This window comes from Suncus etruscus, chromosome 7 (genome assembly GCF_024139225.1).
Source record: "Suncus etruscus isolate mSunEtr1 chromosome 7, mSunEtr1.pri.cur, whole genome shotgun sequence".
In the NCBI taxonomy this organism is placed as follows: Eukaryota; Metazoa; Chordata; class Mammalia; order Eulipotyphla; family Soricidae; genus Suncus; species Suncus etruscus.
The window spans coordinates 41,906,351-41,925,632 of NC_064854.1; the positions used below are offsets into that span (position 1 = coordinate 41,906,351).

The 19,282-nt window shown below is 37.6% G+C and overlaps 1 non-coding gene and 1 pseudogene across 1 annotated transcript; both read right to left on the minus strand.

Annotated features, from left to right (window-relative positions):
- Positions 1-6,831: 6,831 nt before the first annotated feature.
- LOC126014236 (KATNB1-like protein 1) overlaps positions 6,832-19,282 on the minus strand; it is a 36,729-nt pseudogene continuing 24,278 nt past the window's right edge.
- On the minus strand, positions 19,101-19,264 carry LOC126014763 (U1 spliceosomal RNA). Its single transcript, XR_007497760.1, has one exon. It is a non-coding gene; the product is annotated as a U1 spliceosomal RNA (small nuclear RNA).

The window sequence follows — 19,282 nt, forward strand, 5'->3', positions numbered from 1 at the left end:
TTTTTCCCTTCTTAGTTTTTTTTTTTTTTTTAATTTTTTTTATTTTTAATTATGAGAACAAGGATGCAAAGAAAGAGGACAAGGTAAAGTTACAGTGGAAGGACAATACATAACATAATTCTCAGAAGTCCCCTTGCTGATATCCCAACTTTGAAATTTCATCCAAAGAACATTAAGATTGTAACACACTATAATATTTCTTAACAGCACACAAGGCAATCTAAAGCCATAAAACTTACATAACTCCTTAAACATTACAGGCATAGCATTTTTTTTACATTTCCATATTCATGCATATTAGCTTAAGTTGACCTCAAATCTTAACTGGGTTCTTTTTAAGGATTAGAGTCAAAGGAGCACAGCAAAAATGGTGTTAGAGTGGCAATTGTTGTTTGCATAGGCCCACCAAAATATGAGGGACATGGAAAGAACTAACCTTGGCCTAAATACAAAAACACCCGATCCCTGAAGGTTCCTGGCACAAGACCAACTCTAGGCTCCAGGCAAGCTAGATCGTCCAATCCAAGACATTGTCTGTAGTGCCAACACACTTATATTTTTCACACAGTCTCTGTTGTTGGTATCAAGCTTCTGTATTTAAGATCCTGGAATCTGTATATCCAACATTGAAGTCAGGATGTGGAGCGTCCTCTGGTTTCACCTTACAATCACAGGGCAATGCAGGGAGCCCTGTCCTGTAAGCAAATCGTTGTTGTTGTTAAGTCTTCTCAGTGTTAATGGAAGTCTCTTTTGAGAAGGACAATGTCTGAGCAGTGTAGAGTCTTCCTTGGTAGAGGATTGCTTCCAGGTGATGCTATAGACCAGCCTGGATGTTTTGTGGATGGCTTCCCTGGTTCAGGGAAATGCCCTTTCTTCTGAGGTCTGTGCCAGGTCGTTATGTCAATGTTCAGGGTGTAAGGTCCCTTTGCACTATGAGATTTGTCTGTACCAATCTCTATTAGATAGGATCTTATTTATATGTATAGTATTTTCCCATTTTAATGTGCCTATGCAAAAAAGGAGCAATGCCACGTGGTGTTCTTGGCCCATAAGGGGGTGATAAGAACAATTATGGTTCAATCATAAGCATTAATCTGGGGGACTCTTTCTCTAAGATTCCTTGTTAAACAGCTCAAAAAGAGAAGGAGAAAAGCGGTTAGAATCATCACTATATAAGACAACATTTAGTGAGAATTATAGCTGTCAGAGAAAAAAAAACAAAATATTCTAAAGAAATACGTGTCCATTTTATGTATCTTGATAACAGTTTGGGGTTGTTACACACAATGCACGGCTTTGGTCTGTGATAACGCTTGTACACTACTGATTAAAAAGAGTAATGTAGATTAGAGATATTTGGGGGGGATAGAGAGTAAAGGAATAAAAAAGAGCTTTGTAGGGATGTGGGAAAGGGCACGATACAAAATAAAGATTTTAGATACGTAAAACGTAACATAACAATAGGAATACTCTTAATATATGAAGTACGCGCGGGGGCACTAGCCCCCTCGCGGTTCGGCAGTTTTGGGATGCATAGGGCGGGATTTCTCCCCCCCCTCCCCCCAGGGCCCGATTAACCAGGCGTGGCCCTGAAGACCCACCAGGTTTGGGGGGATCTTGGCCCCCTGGACTAGGAGTTCAGCCCAGGGGACCTGTGGCTAGCTGTCCTGCCCAGAGCCCCCAACATACCAGACAAAGACCCAGAAATCCTGGCATGTGGAGTGGTCTGAGCCCAGCCGTGCCTCTGCAGTTTTGGGATGCATAGGGCGGGATTTCTCCCCCCCCTCCCCCCAGGGCCCGATTAACCAGGCGTGGCCCTGAAGACCCACCAGGTTTGGGGGGATCTTGGCCCCCTGGACTAGGAGTTCAGCCCAGGGGACCTGTGGCTAGCTGTCCTGCCCAGAGCCCCCAACATACCAGTCACAGACCCAGAAATCCTGGCATGTGGAGTGGTCTGAGCCCAGCCGTGCCTCTGCAGTTTTGGGATGCATAGGGCGGGATTTCTCCCCACCCTCCCCCCAGGGCCCGATTAACCAGGCGTGGCCCTGAAGACCCACCAGGTTTGGGGGGATCTTGGCCCCCTGGACTAGGAGTTCAGCCCAGGGGACCTGTGGCTAGCTGTCCTGCCCAGAGCCCCCAACATACCAGTCACAGACCCAGAAATCCTGATATGTGGAGTGGTCTGAGCCTAGCCGTGCCTCTGCCCCCTTCTTAGTTTTATAGAAAAATACAGAAATATGAGGTAAAACAAAATAATTAGTGTCCCAGTGCTCTATAAAAAAAAGGCAGGAGCCCCTATTTAAAAGATAAAAAAAAGAAAAAATAGAGAAAAAAACTAAAGAAAAAAATTAGGTGTGTGTGTGTGTGTGTGTGTGTGTGTGTGGCAGTGTTTTATTTTCCATAGGCACAGTAAAAGTTGGGGAAAATAGAAAGAAAAAGCCTTTGGCCTAAAAACAGGGTGTCTCTGCCCATAAAGCATCCTGTTATAAGACCAACTACAGGCACTGGGCATACTAAATTGTCTAGCCCCAAAGTCTTTCTTTGTGGTCCCAGCAAAAGTTCTTCCCAATCATGGTTGTCAGTCATTAGATATTCTAATGTTGTCTGTAATTAGATATTCTGTTTTTTGTACAGATCCTATGTCAAAGTCAGGGTGTCATGGAGCATCTTCTGGTTTCATCTTACGGTTTAGGTGACAATGCAGGGAACCCTGCCTTAAAAGCAAGTTGTTGCTGTTTCCAAGTCGTCAGGGTATCATATAAACCCAATCTGGAGTAAATTGGTGCCAGGGCAACATTAGGGCCTTTCATGGTAGCAGTTCGATTCTTGGGGCTGGTGCATAAAATCATGCAGATTCCAAAGATGGGGTCCAAGGTTCGGAGGTGAATAGCTAATGTCCAATTGACTGAAGCTTAAGTCAAGTCACTATGACATGTGTTCAGGGTGAAATGTTCCCCTACAATATAAAATTTGTGAGTTCCTATTCTTATTAGATAAGAACTCTATAGGTAAGATTTCCCCATTTTAATGTGCCTATACTAAAAGAAACAATGCCACATGTTACTACTGGTGCACATGGGGGTAGAAATAACAAGCTAAACAATTCCTATAACTTGGTTCTAACATAAACTCAGAACCTAAGAGAAACTTATCTACTAGAATTTTCTACTAAATAATTCCAAAAAAAAAAGGAATAAAGAAAATTGATGCTACATAAGGAAATAGACAATAAGAATTATAACTCATTAAGGAAAAACATCTAAAGAAATATACGAAGGTAATATATACATTCCCTTTAAGTCTTTTGAAATAGTCTGAGGGGATAAACTTTAATGAAGAAAAGCTTTGTGGGTTAGATTATACATAAAGCATTCTTTTTTTGGGGGGGGTCACACCCAGCAGCGCTCAGGGGTTACTCCTGGCTCTACGCTCAGGAATCGCTCCTGGCAGGCAGGGGGGACCATATGGGATGCCGGGATTTGAACCACTGTTCTTCTGGATGCGAGACAAATGCCTTACCTCCATGCTATCTCTCCGGCCTGCATAAAGCATTCTTAAAACAATCAAAATTTTCAAGTCTAGAATACTAAGCAATATGGTAATGAACACTGTAAAAGGAGTCTACACCATCAAGTATCGTCTAACATGTCTTGATCATCCAGTTTCCTTTCCTGAAAGCAAATTGAGACCATGAGCATTATAATGGTAAACTACCTTGAATCGAAAATAAATGGCAATAACATACTCAATGAATGGGAACTGTAGCAAGAGTCTAGATAGACTCTATGGCATGCAGCTGCCTATTCTAATGTTATCTGTGGACATAAACATTAGATCATATTAGTAGGCACAATCAAATAAAAATAAATAGATTATAATATTTGTCAAGATATTATTTTAATGAGCACTGTATTTTGAGTCTAATATAATGCAATTGTATTATTAATATTAATGCAGTTTTGCAAAGCAAAACTAGGGCAGCCAACCTATATCTTCAAGAATCATTGTGAGGGCCCGGGGAGATAGCACAGTGGCGTTTGCCTTGCAAGCAGCCGATCCAGGACCAAAGGTGGTTGGTTCGAATCCGGGTGTCCCATATGGTCCCCCGTGCCTGCCAGGAGCTATTTCTGAGCAGACAGCCAGGAGTAACCCCTGAGCAACGCCGGGTGTGGCCCAACAAACAAACAAACAAACAAAATAATCATTGTGAGCAAAGATTAAAGTTATTATAAAAATTAAAATTAAAAACTTAACATTTCTCATAGTAAGTACTGTAGTGGGTGTCCATGGCTTCCAAACACATTCTAAACCTGTTTCTGTGGATAAAAGCATTAGCACAATATTATATATATATATATATATATATATATATATTATATATATATATATATAAAGAGCAGTTGATTGGACACCTGCACAATCTAAACAGCTGTATTTATTGCTGCAGTTCTCTTTGAAGTATAGAAGAGAATATAAACTTTTGTGTTTCACCTCTTCTACTCTGTTTCTTTCCTTCTCCTGGCTATAATCTGGGGACAATGGTGTTTGAGACAACTGCCATTTATACATTGTGTTTCTTCATGAAGGTTTCTAAATACCACATATAAGTGATATCGTTCTGTATTTATCCTTCTTCTTCTGGTTTACTTCATTTAACATAATAACATTTAACATATTATCTCCCAGTTCCATCCACGTTGCTGCAAATTATATGATGGCATCATTCCTTACAGCCATGTAGTATTCCATTGCATATATGTACCATATATTCATGATCCACTCATCTGCTGTTGGACATCTAGACTGATTCCAAGTCTTAGCTATTGTACTGAATGCTGAAATTAATAGTGGTGTGCATACATTCTTTTGGATGAATTATTTTTGCCCTGAGGATAGATACCCAAAGGAGGAATTGCTGGGTCAGATGGCAGCTTAATTTTGAGTTTATTGAGATCCCTCCATACTGTTTTTCATAGGGATTGGACCATGCAGCATTCTCACCAGTAGTGGATGAGAGTTCCTTTCTTGCCACATCCCTGCCAATGGAGGTTGTTTCCAGAATTTTTGATATGTGCCATCCTCTTTGGTATAAGATGATATCTCATTGTTGTCTTGATTTGAATTTCCCTAATGATAAGTGATGATGAACATTTTTTTCATCTGCCTGTTAACCATCTGTTGGTCTTTCTCAGAGAAGTGCCTGTTCATTTCCTCTCCTCATTTTTGATGAGGTTTTTAAGTTTTTGTGGAGTTAACCTTTGTGAATATTTTGTATATCCTAGATATCAAACCTTTAACAGATATATTAAGTGCAAAATTTTTCTTCCATTCTGTTAACTGCCTTCTAATTTTAGCCTGTGTTTCTTTTGCCATACACAAACTTTTTAGTTTGATGCAGTCCCATTTATTTAGGTTTGATGCTATAGCTCTTGACATTGCTTTCTTTCTTTCTTTCTTTCTTTCTTTCTTTCTTTCTTTCTTTCTTTCTTTCTTTCTTTCTTTCTTTCTTTCTTTCTTTCTTTCTTTCTTTCTTTCTTTCTTTCTTTCTTTCTTTCTTTCTTTCTTTCTTTCTTTCTTTCTTTCTTTCTTTCTTTCTTTCTTTCTTTCTTTCTTTCTTTCTTTCTTTCTTTCTTTTCTTTTTCCTTTCTTTCTTTTCTTCTTTCCTTCCTTTTTCTTTCTTTCTTTCTTTCTTTCTTTCTTTCTTTCTTTCTTTCTTTCTTTCTTTCTTTCTTTCTTTCTTTCTTTTTCTTTCTTTCTTTCTTTCTTTTCTTTCTTTCTTCTTTCTTTCTTTTCTTTCTTTCTTTCTTTCTTTCTTTCTTTCTTTCTTTCTTTCTTTCTTTCTTTCTTTCTTTCTTTCTTTCTTTCTTTCTTTCTTTCTTTCTTTCTTTCTTTCTCTTTCTTTCTTTCTTTCTCTCTCTCTTTCTTTCTTTCTTTCTTTCTTTTCTTTCTTTCTTTCTTTCTTTCTTTCTTTCTTTCTTTCTTTCTTTCTTTCTTTCTTTCTTTCTTTCTTTCTTTCTTTCTTTCTTTCTTTCTCTCTCTCTCTCTTCTTTCCTTCCTTCCTTCCTTCCTTCCTTCCTTCCTTCCTTCCTTCCTTCCTTCCTTCCTTCCTTCCTTCCTTCCTTCCTTCCTTCCTTCCTTCCTTCCTTCCTTCCTTCCTTCCTTCCTTCCTTCCTTCCTTCCTTCCTTCCTTCCTTCCTTCCTTCCTTCCTTTCTTTCTGCTACCCAACGTCTTTTATGGTTCCATACAAACTTTATAATTGATTGTTCAAGTCTTTGAAGAATGTTGTTTGAATTTGAATAGCAATTGAATTGAATTGAATTCATATGGTAGTTTAGGCAAGATGGTCATTTTAATGACATTTATTCCTCCAATCCATGAATATGGAATTTCCTTACATCTTCAATTTTTTCTGAAGTGTTTTGAAATTTTCTTGGTATGGGTCACATCTCTTATTAGGTTGATTCATAGGTATTTGATAGTTTTAGACCCTATTTTAAATGGGATAGACTCTTTGATCTCTTGCTTTTCTGAGTCGTTATTTGTATAGAGGAATGCAACTGTCTTTGTGTATTGACTATGTAGCCGGCCACTTTAATGTATTGGCTTATTGTTTCTAGGAGTTTTTCCATGTCATTTCACTTTAATATGAAGTAGATTATTGTGGTTTTATTGTGGTTTAATTATGTAACTTCTTAAATAAAAGAATGCTTTTATTTCTTCAATAATTCACAGTTCTCAGATGAAACTATTTTAAAAAATTTTTTATAAGGTTCAGGAACATTTTAAAAAAGAAATAAATAGTCTTTGGCAAAGGAATTTTATAAAGGCAACTATATTAAATGAGCATCTACAATCTTAGCTACATTACCAGTATGTTCTGGAATCAAAGTAAAAACGGTTTTTTTGTTCCCATAATCCACTTAGTTGTTATTTTTATATCTGAATACTATCATCCTTTATAATTTTTGTTTTAGATTATAGTTCTTTTTATGTCTTCCTGAAGTCAGTTTAAAACCATTAAATATTATATTACATATGTACATTATATATTATATAAAATATTATGTTCTTCAAATTTGCTTTTAAGTAGTGACTTTGCTGCAGGCAACACATAACATTGCAACCAAGTAAAATGTACTGTTTTTCTTCTTGTAAGCTATTAATAAGCTCAGGAAGGTAATCTACCAGAATGCCAAGGTCTTTTAGTCTCACCAAATAAGCTACAAGTTCACTTATCCTTCTCTTTCTCCAGAAAGTTAAAGCTACAGTGAATCTCAATCTCAAATTTCTTTTTTTTTCCTCTTCAGATTCCTGCTGAGTGAAACTTGTGCCATTGTTTCGTGGTGCTGAGAAACTTTAGGAAAAGAACTATTATATTTCAATGATGGAGTGTCTGTCTGTGAAGAACCAGAATTATTGACATTAACTAAATCAGGGCATATTTTTCAGATAGATGGACTGTACAAATCAGTTTATTTTCTTTATTTGCCAAGTCACAGTCTCCACTTCTTGAAGACAGTTTTTTTTTTTCCTGTTGCAAGGTTGTGGAAAAGGACGATGAACTTTCTTTCTACAATAAATGGCCTTTAATAGTTTATCTGGGCTTTTCATAGCTTGTTCAGCTGTTCTATTTATGTAAATAGTCAACAGTTTTGTAGACTTAAGCCCCATGTGTTTTTTTCTTTATTTAAACACCATGGTTGTAAGGTTGTTAATAATACAAATTTTTTAAAGATAAAGTTGTTATCGATTGAGTTATAGACATACAATGTCAATAGTTTTGCTCTCATCCTCCCTGATGCCCTCTTCCCTCCCACCCACCTTCTCCCACCTGACTCCGAGGCAGGCATTTTACTTCTCTCTCTCCTGTCTTTTTTCTTTTGTGACATTGTGGTTTGTTCTACTGCAAATGAAGAGGTGCCATGAATGTCCTTTCCATAGTAGACTTTCTCTACTCTAACTGCACTCTCCACTCTTGTGGCAAGCTGCCTACCATGGAATGGTCCTCCTGATTTTTATCTCTATTGTCTCTGGATATCATCCCAAATAGTTTTTTATTTTTATTATACCCCAGTGATGAGGGATATTATTTCATGTTTATCCCTCTCCCTTTGACTCTTCATGTCCATCCATGTATAAGCAAAAATTCATGACTTCATTTTTTTAATGGCTGCTATATATATCACTGTGTAGATATATTATAGCCACTCATCTCTTGTCAAGCATTTGGGTTGATTCCAGATTCTGGCTATTGTAAATAGTGCTGATGAACATAGAAGTGCAGAGGTAATTTTTGTATTGTGTTTTTGTATTCCTTTTTTTTTTTTTTTTGGTTTTTGGGCCACACCCGGCAGTGCTCAGGGGTTACTCCTGGCTGTCTGCTCAGAAATACCTCCTGGCAGGCACAAGGGACCATATGGGACACCGGGATTCGAACCAACCACCTTTGGTCCTGGATCGGCTGCTTGCAAGGCAAACGCCGCTGTGCTATCTCGCCGGGCCGTGTTTTTGTATTCCTAGGTTATATCCCTAGAAGTGGTATTTCTGAATCATAAGAAATCTTTATTTCTAGTTTTTAAAGGAATATTCATATTATTTTCAGAAGGGTTGGTCTAGATGGCATTCCCACCAACAGAAAGAAAGTCCCTTTTCAACTATTCATACCCACACCAGTTGTTCTTGTTCTTTGTGATATGTGTCATTCTCTGTGGTGTGAGATGATGCCTCATTGTTGTTTTGATTTGCATCTGCGTGATGACTAGTGATGTGAAGGCTTCTTTTTTATATGTATTTTGACCATCTGTATTTCTTCTTTGAGAAAATGTCTCTTTATTTATTCTTCCCATTTTTGATGCGGTTAGATTTTTTTCTTGTTCAGTTCTGTCAGTACCTTATATATCTTAGATGTATACCCATTATCAGATGAATATTGGGTGAATAGTTTCTCCAATTCCATAGGTAGCCTTTGTATCCTAGTTATTGTTTCCATTGAGGCTTAAGCTTCTTCTTGTTCTTACCAGTGAAATTAGAAGTTCTTTTATAAAAAGGAAGAATGATCTTCAATATCATAACAAAAGTTCTATTTTTTAACTGTGAGTTTCAAATGACATAATCTCATAAATACCATCACTGCATGATGCCTCAGTGCCTCAGTGCAGCTTTGGTGCTGATAAAAGGTGCCTGGTCTTGCACATCTCTGAGCTCTTCTGTCAAACCCTACTCTGGGCCTTTCAAATGAGGATGTGTGCTACTATGAAATTTTGAGGTGTCATAAGTGGCCAGGGATCAGAATTTAGAGACAAGAAAAGAAATTTGGTGGCTTGGCAGTTTGATAAGTTGTAGAGCTGAGACTTTTCTGTTGTAGGATATAGGATGTGGCACTGGGCTGCTGTGGCTTCACACAGAAAGGGGAATCTGCACTCATGCCACAGAGGTATAAGTCCAGACCAGACTCTCTGGGAAGACTGTGCAGCCATTATTTTCTTTCAAAGTTTGGTAGAGGAGCTATATTATTATTATTATTTTATTTTATTTTTTTTTGCTGGGAAGATGGTAGGTTCCTTACATTTATAATTACAGATTTCTATTTTAAAAAGTGATGCACTAATGGGCTGGAGCAATAGCACAGCTGGTAGGGCATTTACTTTGTACATGGCGGACATGAGTTCTATCCCTTGGCAACCCATATGGTCCCCTGAGCGCACCAAGAGTAATTTCTGAGCGCAGAGTCAGGAGTAACCTCTGAGTGCTGCCAGGTATGACCCAACAAAGGAACAAACAAATGAAATAAAGCATTTTAAGTCACTACTAAAAAAGGTGCTTATTCGTCATATCCACTAGGAGACTGTTAAAATGCAAGTGAGCACTGAACAATGTGAATATTAGGAGCACCAACCCTATGCCTACAAACAAAAATCTTAGTCAAAACATAGCCTGCTGTGGACCAATACCATAAAGGGTGAATTAGCAAATATCTTGCATTGTTTATAGTCTTTATTCTTAGGGTAAACTTAAGGAAAATATTCATAAAATTATAAATAAAATAAATTTAAATGTATTTATTGGAAACAAGCTTGTGTAGAACTAGACCCCATGCAGTTTAGATCCATACTATGCAAGAGCAACTGCATATCTTCTAACTTTCAAGAACCCTAAGGTCAACAGAAAGCTGAACTATGACAAATAAAAGTATCTGAGTCTCTAACATTATGCCATTATCTTTTTGTGATCCTCATGGAACATCTCCCCTGAAGAGATAGTGATAGAGTAAATTGACACAGGACACAGCAGGGCTCTAGATGGAGAATGTATTTTTAGCTGCAAAGCCTGTAATAATCATAGGCTAAAAACCTGATATTTAACAACTGTATTAGACTTTTGAAGTAGTCGCTGAAATCAGTAGTCACTGATAGATGAGTGAGGACTCAGTGGCCAAAGAGATAACACAGCAGAAGGGTGTTTGCCTTAGACACAGAAGGATGGTGGTTCAAATCCTGGCATCCCATATGCCCCCCCAACCCCCCCCGGCCTCCAGGAGAGATTTCTGAGCATAGAGCCAGGAGTAACCCCTGAGCGCTGCCGGGTGTGATCCAAAAACAAAACCAAACAGGGCCCGGAGAGATAGCACAGCGGTGTTTGCCTTGCAAACAGCCGATCCAGGACCTAAGGTGGTTGGTTCGAATCCCGGTGTCCCATATGGTCCCCTGTGCCTGCCAGGAGCTATTTCTGAGCAGACAGCCAGGAGTAACCCCTGAGCACCGCCGGGTGTGGCCCAAAAACCAAAAAAAAAAAAAAAAAAAAACCAAAACCAAACAAACAAAAAAAAGATGAGTGAGGATTATTCTAGAGAGATAATACAAAGGGCTAGAGAATATGTCTTATAGTTGAGGATTTTGTGTAAAACTCAAGCACTCTGGGTGTATCTCTAGTGAACCCTATTACTGATGGGTGTAAATATGGAACTATTCAGTCCAATTGGTTGACTAAGTATAATCTGGAAGTGGTCCTTAGGGTCTCTAAGACTTATGTGAGATGGTTGAATATCTAATGGGACTTTCTCTGTTCATACTTGCAAGATGGTTTCCATGATGGAGGCTGAATGAATTAAGGGCACCAGTCTCTGTGAATGTAAGATTTCCTAATAACAGGATATATTCTAGCTTCTCTTGGAATTGTATAAATAATTTGGAGGAATAGAAAGGCCCTGAAATTCTGAAGTGATCTTAAAACAACGCAAAGATTTCAGAAGTTATGAAATTCTCCCTTTTCATTTTGCTTACCTAGCCTTTGGTTGATAATCACACCAAAATTCACCCCTCAACATTTCCATAAGAGAGCTGTGTTTCAGGTGACAGTAATCCCTATAGTCTACTGGGTTCCAGTAAAGAGCCCAGGGTAAGGAAACCAAAGGTCTGAGAAAAGAGGGTCTCTTTTGGCCACTCTGATCAAATGTACAGTTTTTATAATTTAGATTTATGTTTTATAGTTATATTATACCTGGTTAATGATTGTTAATTTCAATTGTGATTTAGCTGAGATATTTTTACTGAGAATTCAGAAGCATTTAAGAATTGATTTTTCTATCATAGTTGATGTGTCATACTGATTAAAGAAAAAAATTCCTTAAATAAGGATCGATTAGGAAGTGTTAGTGGTTTTTAGCTATTTTTCAGGTCCACTAACTGTTCACTCATTTATTCATTTGTCAAAACTACCACATATCTTATGAACCATCTAGTCACCAAACCGACATGGATCAAACTCCAGCCAATTGGCAATGAGAGTACCATCACTGATGACTGAGTGAGGGCATAAATTGTTCTTGGTGTGCTCTGATAATATAATCATCAAAACTTTGGGGTGAGATGGAATTATAGTATTAGTAGAAGTGAGTGCATTTTCCAGGTTCTATGTCAGGCATCTGCTATGTCAAAAGGATATAGCAATTTTAAAAAAGGAACATTTAATTGAATGATCGTAGGCAAGGCAATCAATGTACTTGAAAAAAAATGAATGCTAATGGAGATTAATCACCAATTAAAGGTTAAATGTAAAAGCTACAGACAGAAGACAGAAAAAAATCTGGGAATTAGGTCCATAGCTTAATTATAATAGTATCAATGTTCCAAAGGTATCTGAATTCTCAATTTTGTCTTAACTGTTCCAAGGTCAAGTGTTGAGTAGATGGAGTGGAAACCTAAGACATTCAATGAGGATATATGGATTAATAAATAGGTACTTTAGAATCTATTAGAATGATTGAAATAATACATGTCTCTTTGTTAAAAATTCCTTATTTCCACTTACTTAAAGATAGTACTATTATGCCAAAAAAAGGTTGGAACATAGCATAAGCAGAAGTATCAGGTCTGTTGAAAGGGAAAGGCACTATCCTTAAAAGAGTGATGGGAGCTTAGTACCAATTGACAGAAGCTGGGAGAGTATATAGGGGAAGTTCTGGTTCTAAATAAAGAAAGGGTTTAAAGTTGCATAATGAAGTCATAAATATTGCTTTGCTCTCTCACACAGAATTTAATATATATATATATATTTTGCAATGATTCTAGAAATGATGCTAAAAGGTTGTTAGGATTGTCCTCAAAAGCTGGAAAAAGTAGTTATTCTTGTTAAGAAGCAATGTCATAAGTGCTGTGTTCAGACAGTAAAAGGCAAGCTCCAGAGACTGAAAGAAGTGGCTGTGCTAGAAAGGAAATCTAAGTGTGCAAAAATTGCTCAAGGGCTATATTTAGAGGGCCTGGATGAAGAATATTCAATAACTAAAGTGATAAGAAACATGCTAAAGAAAGGGAACCAAGTATCATGAAGAAGCTCAGTGGTGACTCCTCTATAGGTCAGGGCTGACAGTAGGAGACACTGTAGTATGGTGAACTTCTCTTTTAGGTATGAAGATGATAAAAACTAGAAATATAAGAAATTAAGTGGTGGTCCTTGTTCAGAATCAAGCGGGAGCATAGTTAATATTATAAGTCAAAGAAAATCATGGGGACCCAATCCAATGAGAATTATGAAGATGGTACTTTATGGGTACCATATAGTACTGATATGGGTAAGATGGTGTCAGGGATATTGTATATGCAACTAAAACAGTCAAGGACACTGTAGATACAATTCAGACCTGGCTGTGTCTTCCCTAACTTTAGAATAGCATCTACTGTTTCTGCAGGGCTTAGTATTTCATTCACCAACATATGAGCCCACATAATATCCTAGTGACCACAGAACCCACAGAAGAACAAAGTGAAGATGCTGCAGTGGGTATGGGACACTGGAATATACTAGTATCACATATTATGCAGAATCTGCAGGCTAGAGAGAGTAAAGAAATCATCTTTTGAAAGTGCAACTGGGGCATCAAATTATAGGTGACACACCCTGCTTCAGAAAGCAGAATATGTTCTAAATGAATCACCATTGTATGACATATATTTCCAAAATATAGATGATATGGTTCTGAAAACCAATGGAATTGATTCACTTACTATCAATTTCTAGGATACACTTTTGATTTTTTTTCAGATATACTGTACTCTTGAAACCTTTTGCTATTAATATGATTATAGATAGGGTCAGGCTTAAATCTATCTTCTTGAGGTTTTTGTTCTGTGCTGATTTTTGAAAATTTTTATTGAAATCATTGTGAATTACAAAGTCCTTCATAGTTGGATTTCAGGCATACGGTGACAGTGAATTAGGGCCATTCCCACTACCAGTGTTGACCTCCCTCCACCAAAGTTTCTAGCATGCATCCTATACCCTATGCCCTTAGCCCCTGGCCTGCCATGTAACAGGCACATTTTAAGTTGAGATTGTAATAGTTTGGGTATCTTGATTCTTTTTTTTTTTTTTCGGGCCACACCCGTTTGATGCTCAGGGGTTACTCCTGGCTAAGTGCTCAGAAATTGCCCCTGGCTTGGGGGGACCATATGGGACACCAGGGGATCGAACTGTGGTCCTTCCTTGGCTAGCGCTTGCAAGGCAGACACCTTACCTCTAGCGCCACCTCACCGGCCCTGGGTATCTTGATTCTTATTGTTGACTTTGGCTCTGGTATTTAGTTCTGTCCTTTTTCTAAATCTCCACCAATTCACCTGAGACCACTTGGCCCCTGGTCCCTATCATCTTATTTTTCTTCTCTATTTTATAGAAAAATAAAGAAATATGAGCTAAAACAAAGTAATTCATGCTCCATGGTTCTATGAAAGAGGTAGGAGCCCCTATCTAGAAAATAAAAATTAAATTAAAAGAAAAGGGTGAGGTGGCAGTATTTTTTTTCCATAGGTGCAGCAAACATTGGGAAAATTAGAAAAGAAATATTCTTGGTCTCTTACCATGAAGCATCCTGTCATAAGACCAACTATAGGCTCTGGGTATACTAATTGTCCAACCCTCAAGTCTTCCTTCATGTTCCCAGGAAAAGTTCTCCTAAATCATGGTGTTGCAGTCAGGCTTCTGTAATATGAGATCCTGGTTTTTACACCAATCCTATGTCAAAGCCAGAAGGTCACAGTGTGTCTTCTGATTTCATCTCACCTTTAAGTGGTGAGGCAGGGAAACCTTCTCCGAAAGCAAGTTTAAAATACGTTGGATCCTTCAATTTTATCACAGGGATTCATCACCAACAATCCTATCTAACAAAACATATTAAAGGAAGCACTTCAGGTTGAAAGAAACTTTTAAGAGATGGAAATCTAGATCTTCACACAAGCCACTAAATTGAAAGAAATATAATTCTGCTGTTATCACAATTCCCACAGGCCAGGAGTCTAGACACAGATTTTATGTTTTTATTATTATTATTATTATTATTTGCTTTTTTCTTGTGGTCTCATCAAATTGAAATCAAGATTATAGAATTAGAGTGCCTGTATTTTTTTATTTTTTACAGTCATAGTGAAATGACAAAGGTATTCATAATTGGGTTTTAGGATACAGTGTTACAACACAAATCCCTTTGACAATGTCCACTCTTCCCTTCATCAATGTCCCCCCCCTTTGCCTACCACCAATCTGCTTCTACAAGAGGCACTTTATATATATGTATATGCATTGCACTTATATATATTGCATTTATATATAAATATATATATTGCACTATGGTTTACAATGCTGTTTACTAACAGGGTCTCACTTTACCACCTTTCAGCACCAGATCCTCATCTTATTAAAGCTTCCCTTCGTCATGGGTGTTTCTTACCCCCATTTGACTAAGTCACTTTACTTGGAATCTACCCCAAGAGTCCAAAAATAAAATGAAAAAAAAAAGATATTTCCATCTTAAAGCAAACACTAAAAGAATTTGGAGTTACAGTTAATAATTCAAAACAAAACAAAACAAAACAAAACCAAAAACAAACCAAGAATGGAATCACAAAAGAAATATGCAACTGATTCACCTCAATAGGCAAAAAAAAAAAAAAAAAAGGAGGGGGATAGAGGAACAACAACAAAAAAAAAATTGGGACATCAACCAGTTGCCCAAAGTGAAAGCTCACCTTGCTTCGGCCCTGGAAGAAGTGGCCACCACTGCTCCTGCTGATTCACTCTATGTGGCCTCTTTTCGCTCACCTCCCTTCACTGTGAACTGTTGCTTGCCACTGGATTCAGCACTTGAGAGACTCCCAGGTAGAGGACACTACCTGATCCCTGACTTCTGCTAATTATTTTTCATACTACACAAGACCATGTCACAGGTTGAAACTGTGCTCTGGATTTTATTGCTCCCCCAGACTATTTCAAAAGACTTAAAGAGGATATATATATTTCCTTTGTATATTTCTTTAGATGTATTTCCTTAATAGTTATAATTTTTATTTTCTAGTTACTTATGTAGAGGTAGCTTTCCCCACCTCTTTTTTGGATCTGCTTAGTAGGAAATTCTAGTAGATAAGTTTCTTTTGGGATCTGAGTTCATGTTAGAACCAGGTTAGGGATGATTTAGCTTGCTATTTTTACTTCCAAATGCACAAGTAGTATGTGGCATTGTTCCTTTTTGCATAGGCACATTAAAATGAGAAAATCTTATGTATAGAAAAAAGTTCAATCTAATACAGATAGGAACTCATAAATTGTATAGTGCACACAGGCACCCTTTACCTTGAACATTTGTCGTAGTGACTTGACATAGGCCTCAGTTGATCAGACATCTACCATCCAATCCTGAACCTTGGATCCCTTTCTTGGATCTGGCACAATTTCATGCATCAACTCCAGGAATCAACTTGTACATGGGAAGACCCTAATACCACTTGGCATCGAGTTGCTCCAGGATGGGCTCATATGACACCCTGATGACTTGATTTTGCAGATTCCTATAGATGGGTGACTTTGTTCGAATTTGGATGGCTAAAAATACCTTTTTAGTTTTTGGGCCACACTCGGCAGTGCTCAGGGGTTACTCCTGGCTGTCTGCTCAGAAATAGCTCCTGGCAGGCACGGGGGACCATATGGGACACCGGGATTCGAACCAGCCACCTTTGGTCCTGGATTGGCTGCTTGCAAGGCAAACGCCGCTGTGCTATCTCACCGGGCCCTAAAAATATCTTTTTAAAAAAATACATTTTTGTTCTGAATAGAAGCCAGTCTTGATAGTTTTTCCAGTGTAAACATCTTGTTCCACTGTTTTCTTGCTTAAGGTATTTATAAAAAGTTTGTGGATGTTCTTTTCTTCTTATGTGCTTTGGCACCTATATAGTACATTTTATTCCTTTGTCTTCTTTTTAAGGTTTTATGTTTATCATTGACTATTAGTAATAGCAAGTTTTTTTTTTTTTTTTTGGTTTGTATTGGGGTCACACCCAGATTTGCTTCCACTGTTAAGAACAGGAACTCTTCCTATCATTTTATGACCACTAGGGATTATTTTTGAGAGCTTTGTGTTTATTTTTGGTTGAAGATTCTAACAGGGGAGCACAGTTGCTCGAGAGAAGTCCTTCCTCTTTGATGGAGGGCAAGGCTTTGGGGGAGGAAGCACATAAAGTGGTGAGGGAGGAAGGGGACACCCACCTAGCCAGCCATATCACCTGAGTCAACCATGACGACCAATAGGATGACAGATGTTGCAGCTAGATTGCCCTCACATCCTTCCAGAGTTTATTTTTGATAAACATTTCTTGTCCTTTTCTCAGTCTTCATTTTTATACCCACAACTGATAAATACTCAGCCCATGACTGGAGGAGGTGTCTGCATCTAGCTCTCATTTAAGTATAAGGAGGTATAAGGTATCTTTCTATAAGATTTCTTGGGTTTTTTCTTTGTGTGACTGTCTCATCTTTGGCACCTTTCTTTTAAAAGTAGCTATGTTGGCCTTCTTGTACTCCCATCTTTGTTTTCTTAGCTCAGAGAGACCATAGAGCTCATCCTGGGTTCCCTTCCTTTTCCTTCCTATATAGCAGCCTAGACCAATTCTTAGCAGTGCATGTGACCAATGTGAAACTCATGTTTTTCTCTGTCTCAAAGATCACTGCTCTTAACTGCCTTACATCTATGGTCCTGAAAATCTAGTCAGTTTTCTAATTGATTCAAGCAGGAGGTAAAATCTTGTCTCTGATTCTCCTTCTTTTCTTGAAGCAGAAGTTAGTCTATAGTTGCCATCCATCTTTAAATAACAAATTTAAAAGTCTATTTCCTAATCTGTCAGCTTCATAAATGAAACAGTGTCATAACTGCCCCTATGAAATGTGAAAAATTGTGCACTTCTATAGTATCTCACTTTCAAATCCTAGTTTTGGAAACATTCTATGATTTTTCCCAATATATTATCATCGCATTATTATTATTATTATTTTGGATTGTGTAATTTTTATTTCAACATTTAAAATATCACCAGAAATTATAGCTTTCATGATAATTCTTAAGATTTTCCTTATTTATTTTTTAAATAAAAATTTATGTATTTATTTTAAACTTAAATGTTTTTGAGCCACATCAAGAATGCTGAGAGGTTACTCCTGACTTTGCACTCAGGAATTACTTCTGGTAGGCTAAGGGACTATGGATTGATCCCAGGTTGGCAGCACGAAAAGCTAGCAACTTACCCACAGTACTATTGTACTATTTAGCCCAATTTGTTTCTAATCCTAAGTGAATTTAGATTGCCCACCACTAGTCTTTAAATGTTTTTGACTCCTTCATGCATGCATTTATCATGTTGATTATTCTTTTGGTTGCAACATTTATTGTTGAAAGCAGAATGTTTGTTTCATTTACCTTACTTCCAATGCTTTATATTCTTAGTTTTCCAGGCTTACTAAGCTAAGAATAGATCAGATTCATACTGTGCAATTTTATAAGATGTTTATAAAGAAGGAGTATGCTATTTTGTTCACTTATAATAAAAACAGCTTCTTTAAGATCAAGATACTTACATTCTCTGGTCAGTATGTTATGTCTCAAAAGGAAATTTATATAGCAAGCCACACTTTAATTTACAGCTTCTAATTGTTTGTACAGTCACAAAAAGACAGTTGTGGGGTGTTTTGTTTTTGAAGAATTTAAAGCATCAGAACATCCATTTCCATTCTAGACATGTCCATATAGAGAGTGCTCCGTATCTGTAGACCAACCCATCTAATTCTGGTCATCTTCAGGACTATTGTTTGGTCTAATTAGCTGCTGACTTGATCCCTTATATATTCATTTTATCTGCTTCAACTTTGGACATATAACTATACAGTAAGAATTGGCTTGTTTATCCAGTATTTGTTTCTAGGACCTAGAAATACATTATTGTCATTTTGGTATTGTTGTTTTGCTTTTGGACTACATTCAAAAATGTTCAGGAATTGCTCTAATCTTTGCTTAGAAGATGCTCCCAGTGGAACTCAGGTGACCTTGTACCGCCATGTACTGAAACTGGGCCTTCTGCATGCAAAGCATGTGCTCAATCCATAGGGCTATCTTTCTTACCCTAGAAATAAATTAACATCATTAAATTAATTAATTAATGAAATCCATTAATTTAATTGAACTTCATTTAATTCAATTCCATTAAGAGTTGAGCTTTTTAAATTCAGCAATAAAAAAGTCCAATAACTCCATCCACAATTGGAGTGAGGAGATAACAGGTTTTTTTTTTTTTTCCAGTGGAGAGCGCGAATGCAGTCCCCCACTACCACAAATTATGCAGTTGTGTTTCCCACATTTGGGGAAATCGCAGTGGTCAGCACACCTGAAGTGTAATGGGTGAACCTCGCCCTGGGGAAACCACCTTCGTGATCATGGTATCTCCCCTGCCAGGTAAGTATAGACATTTTCTTAAAGAA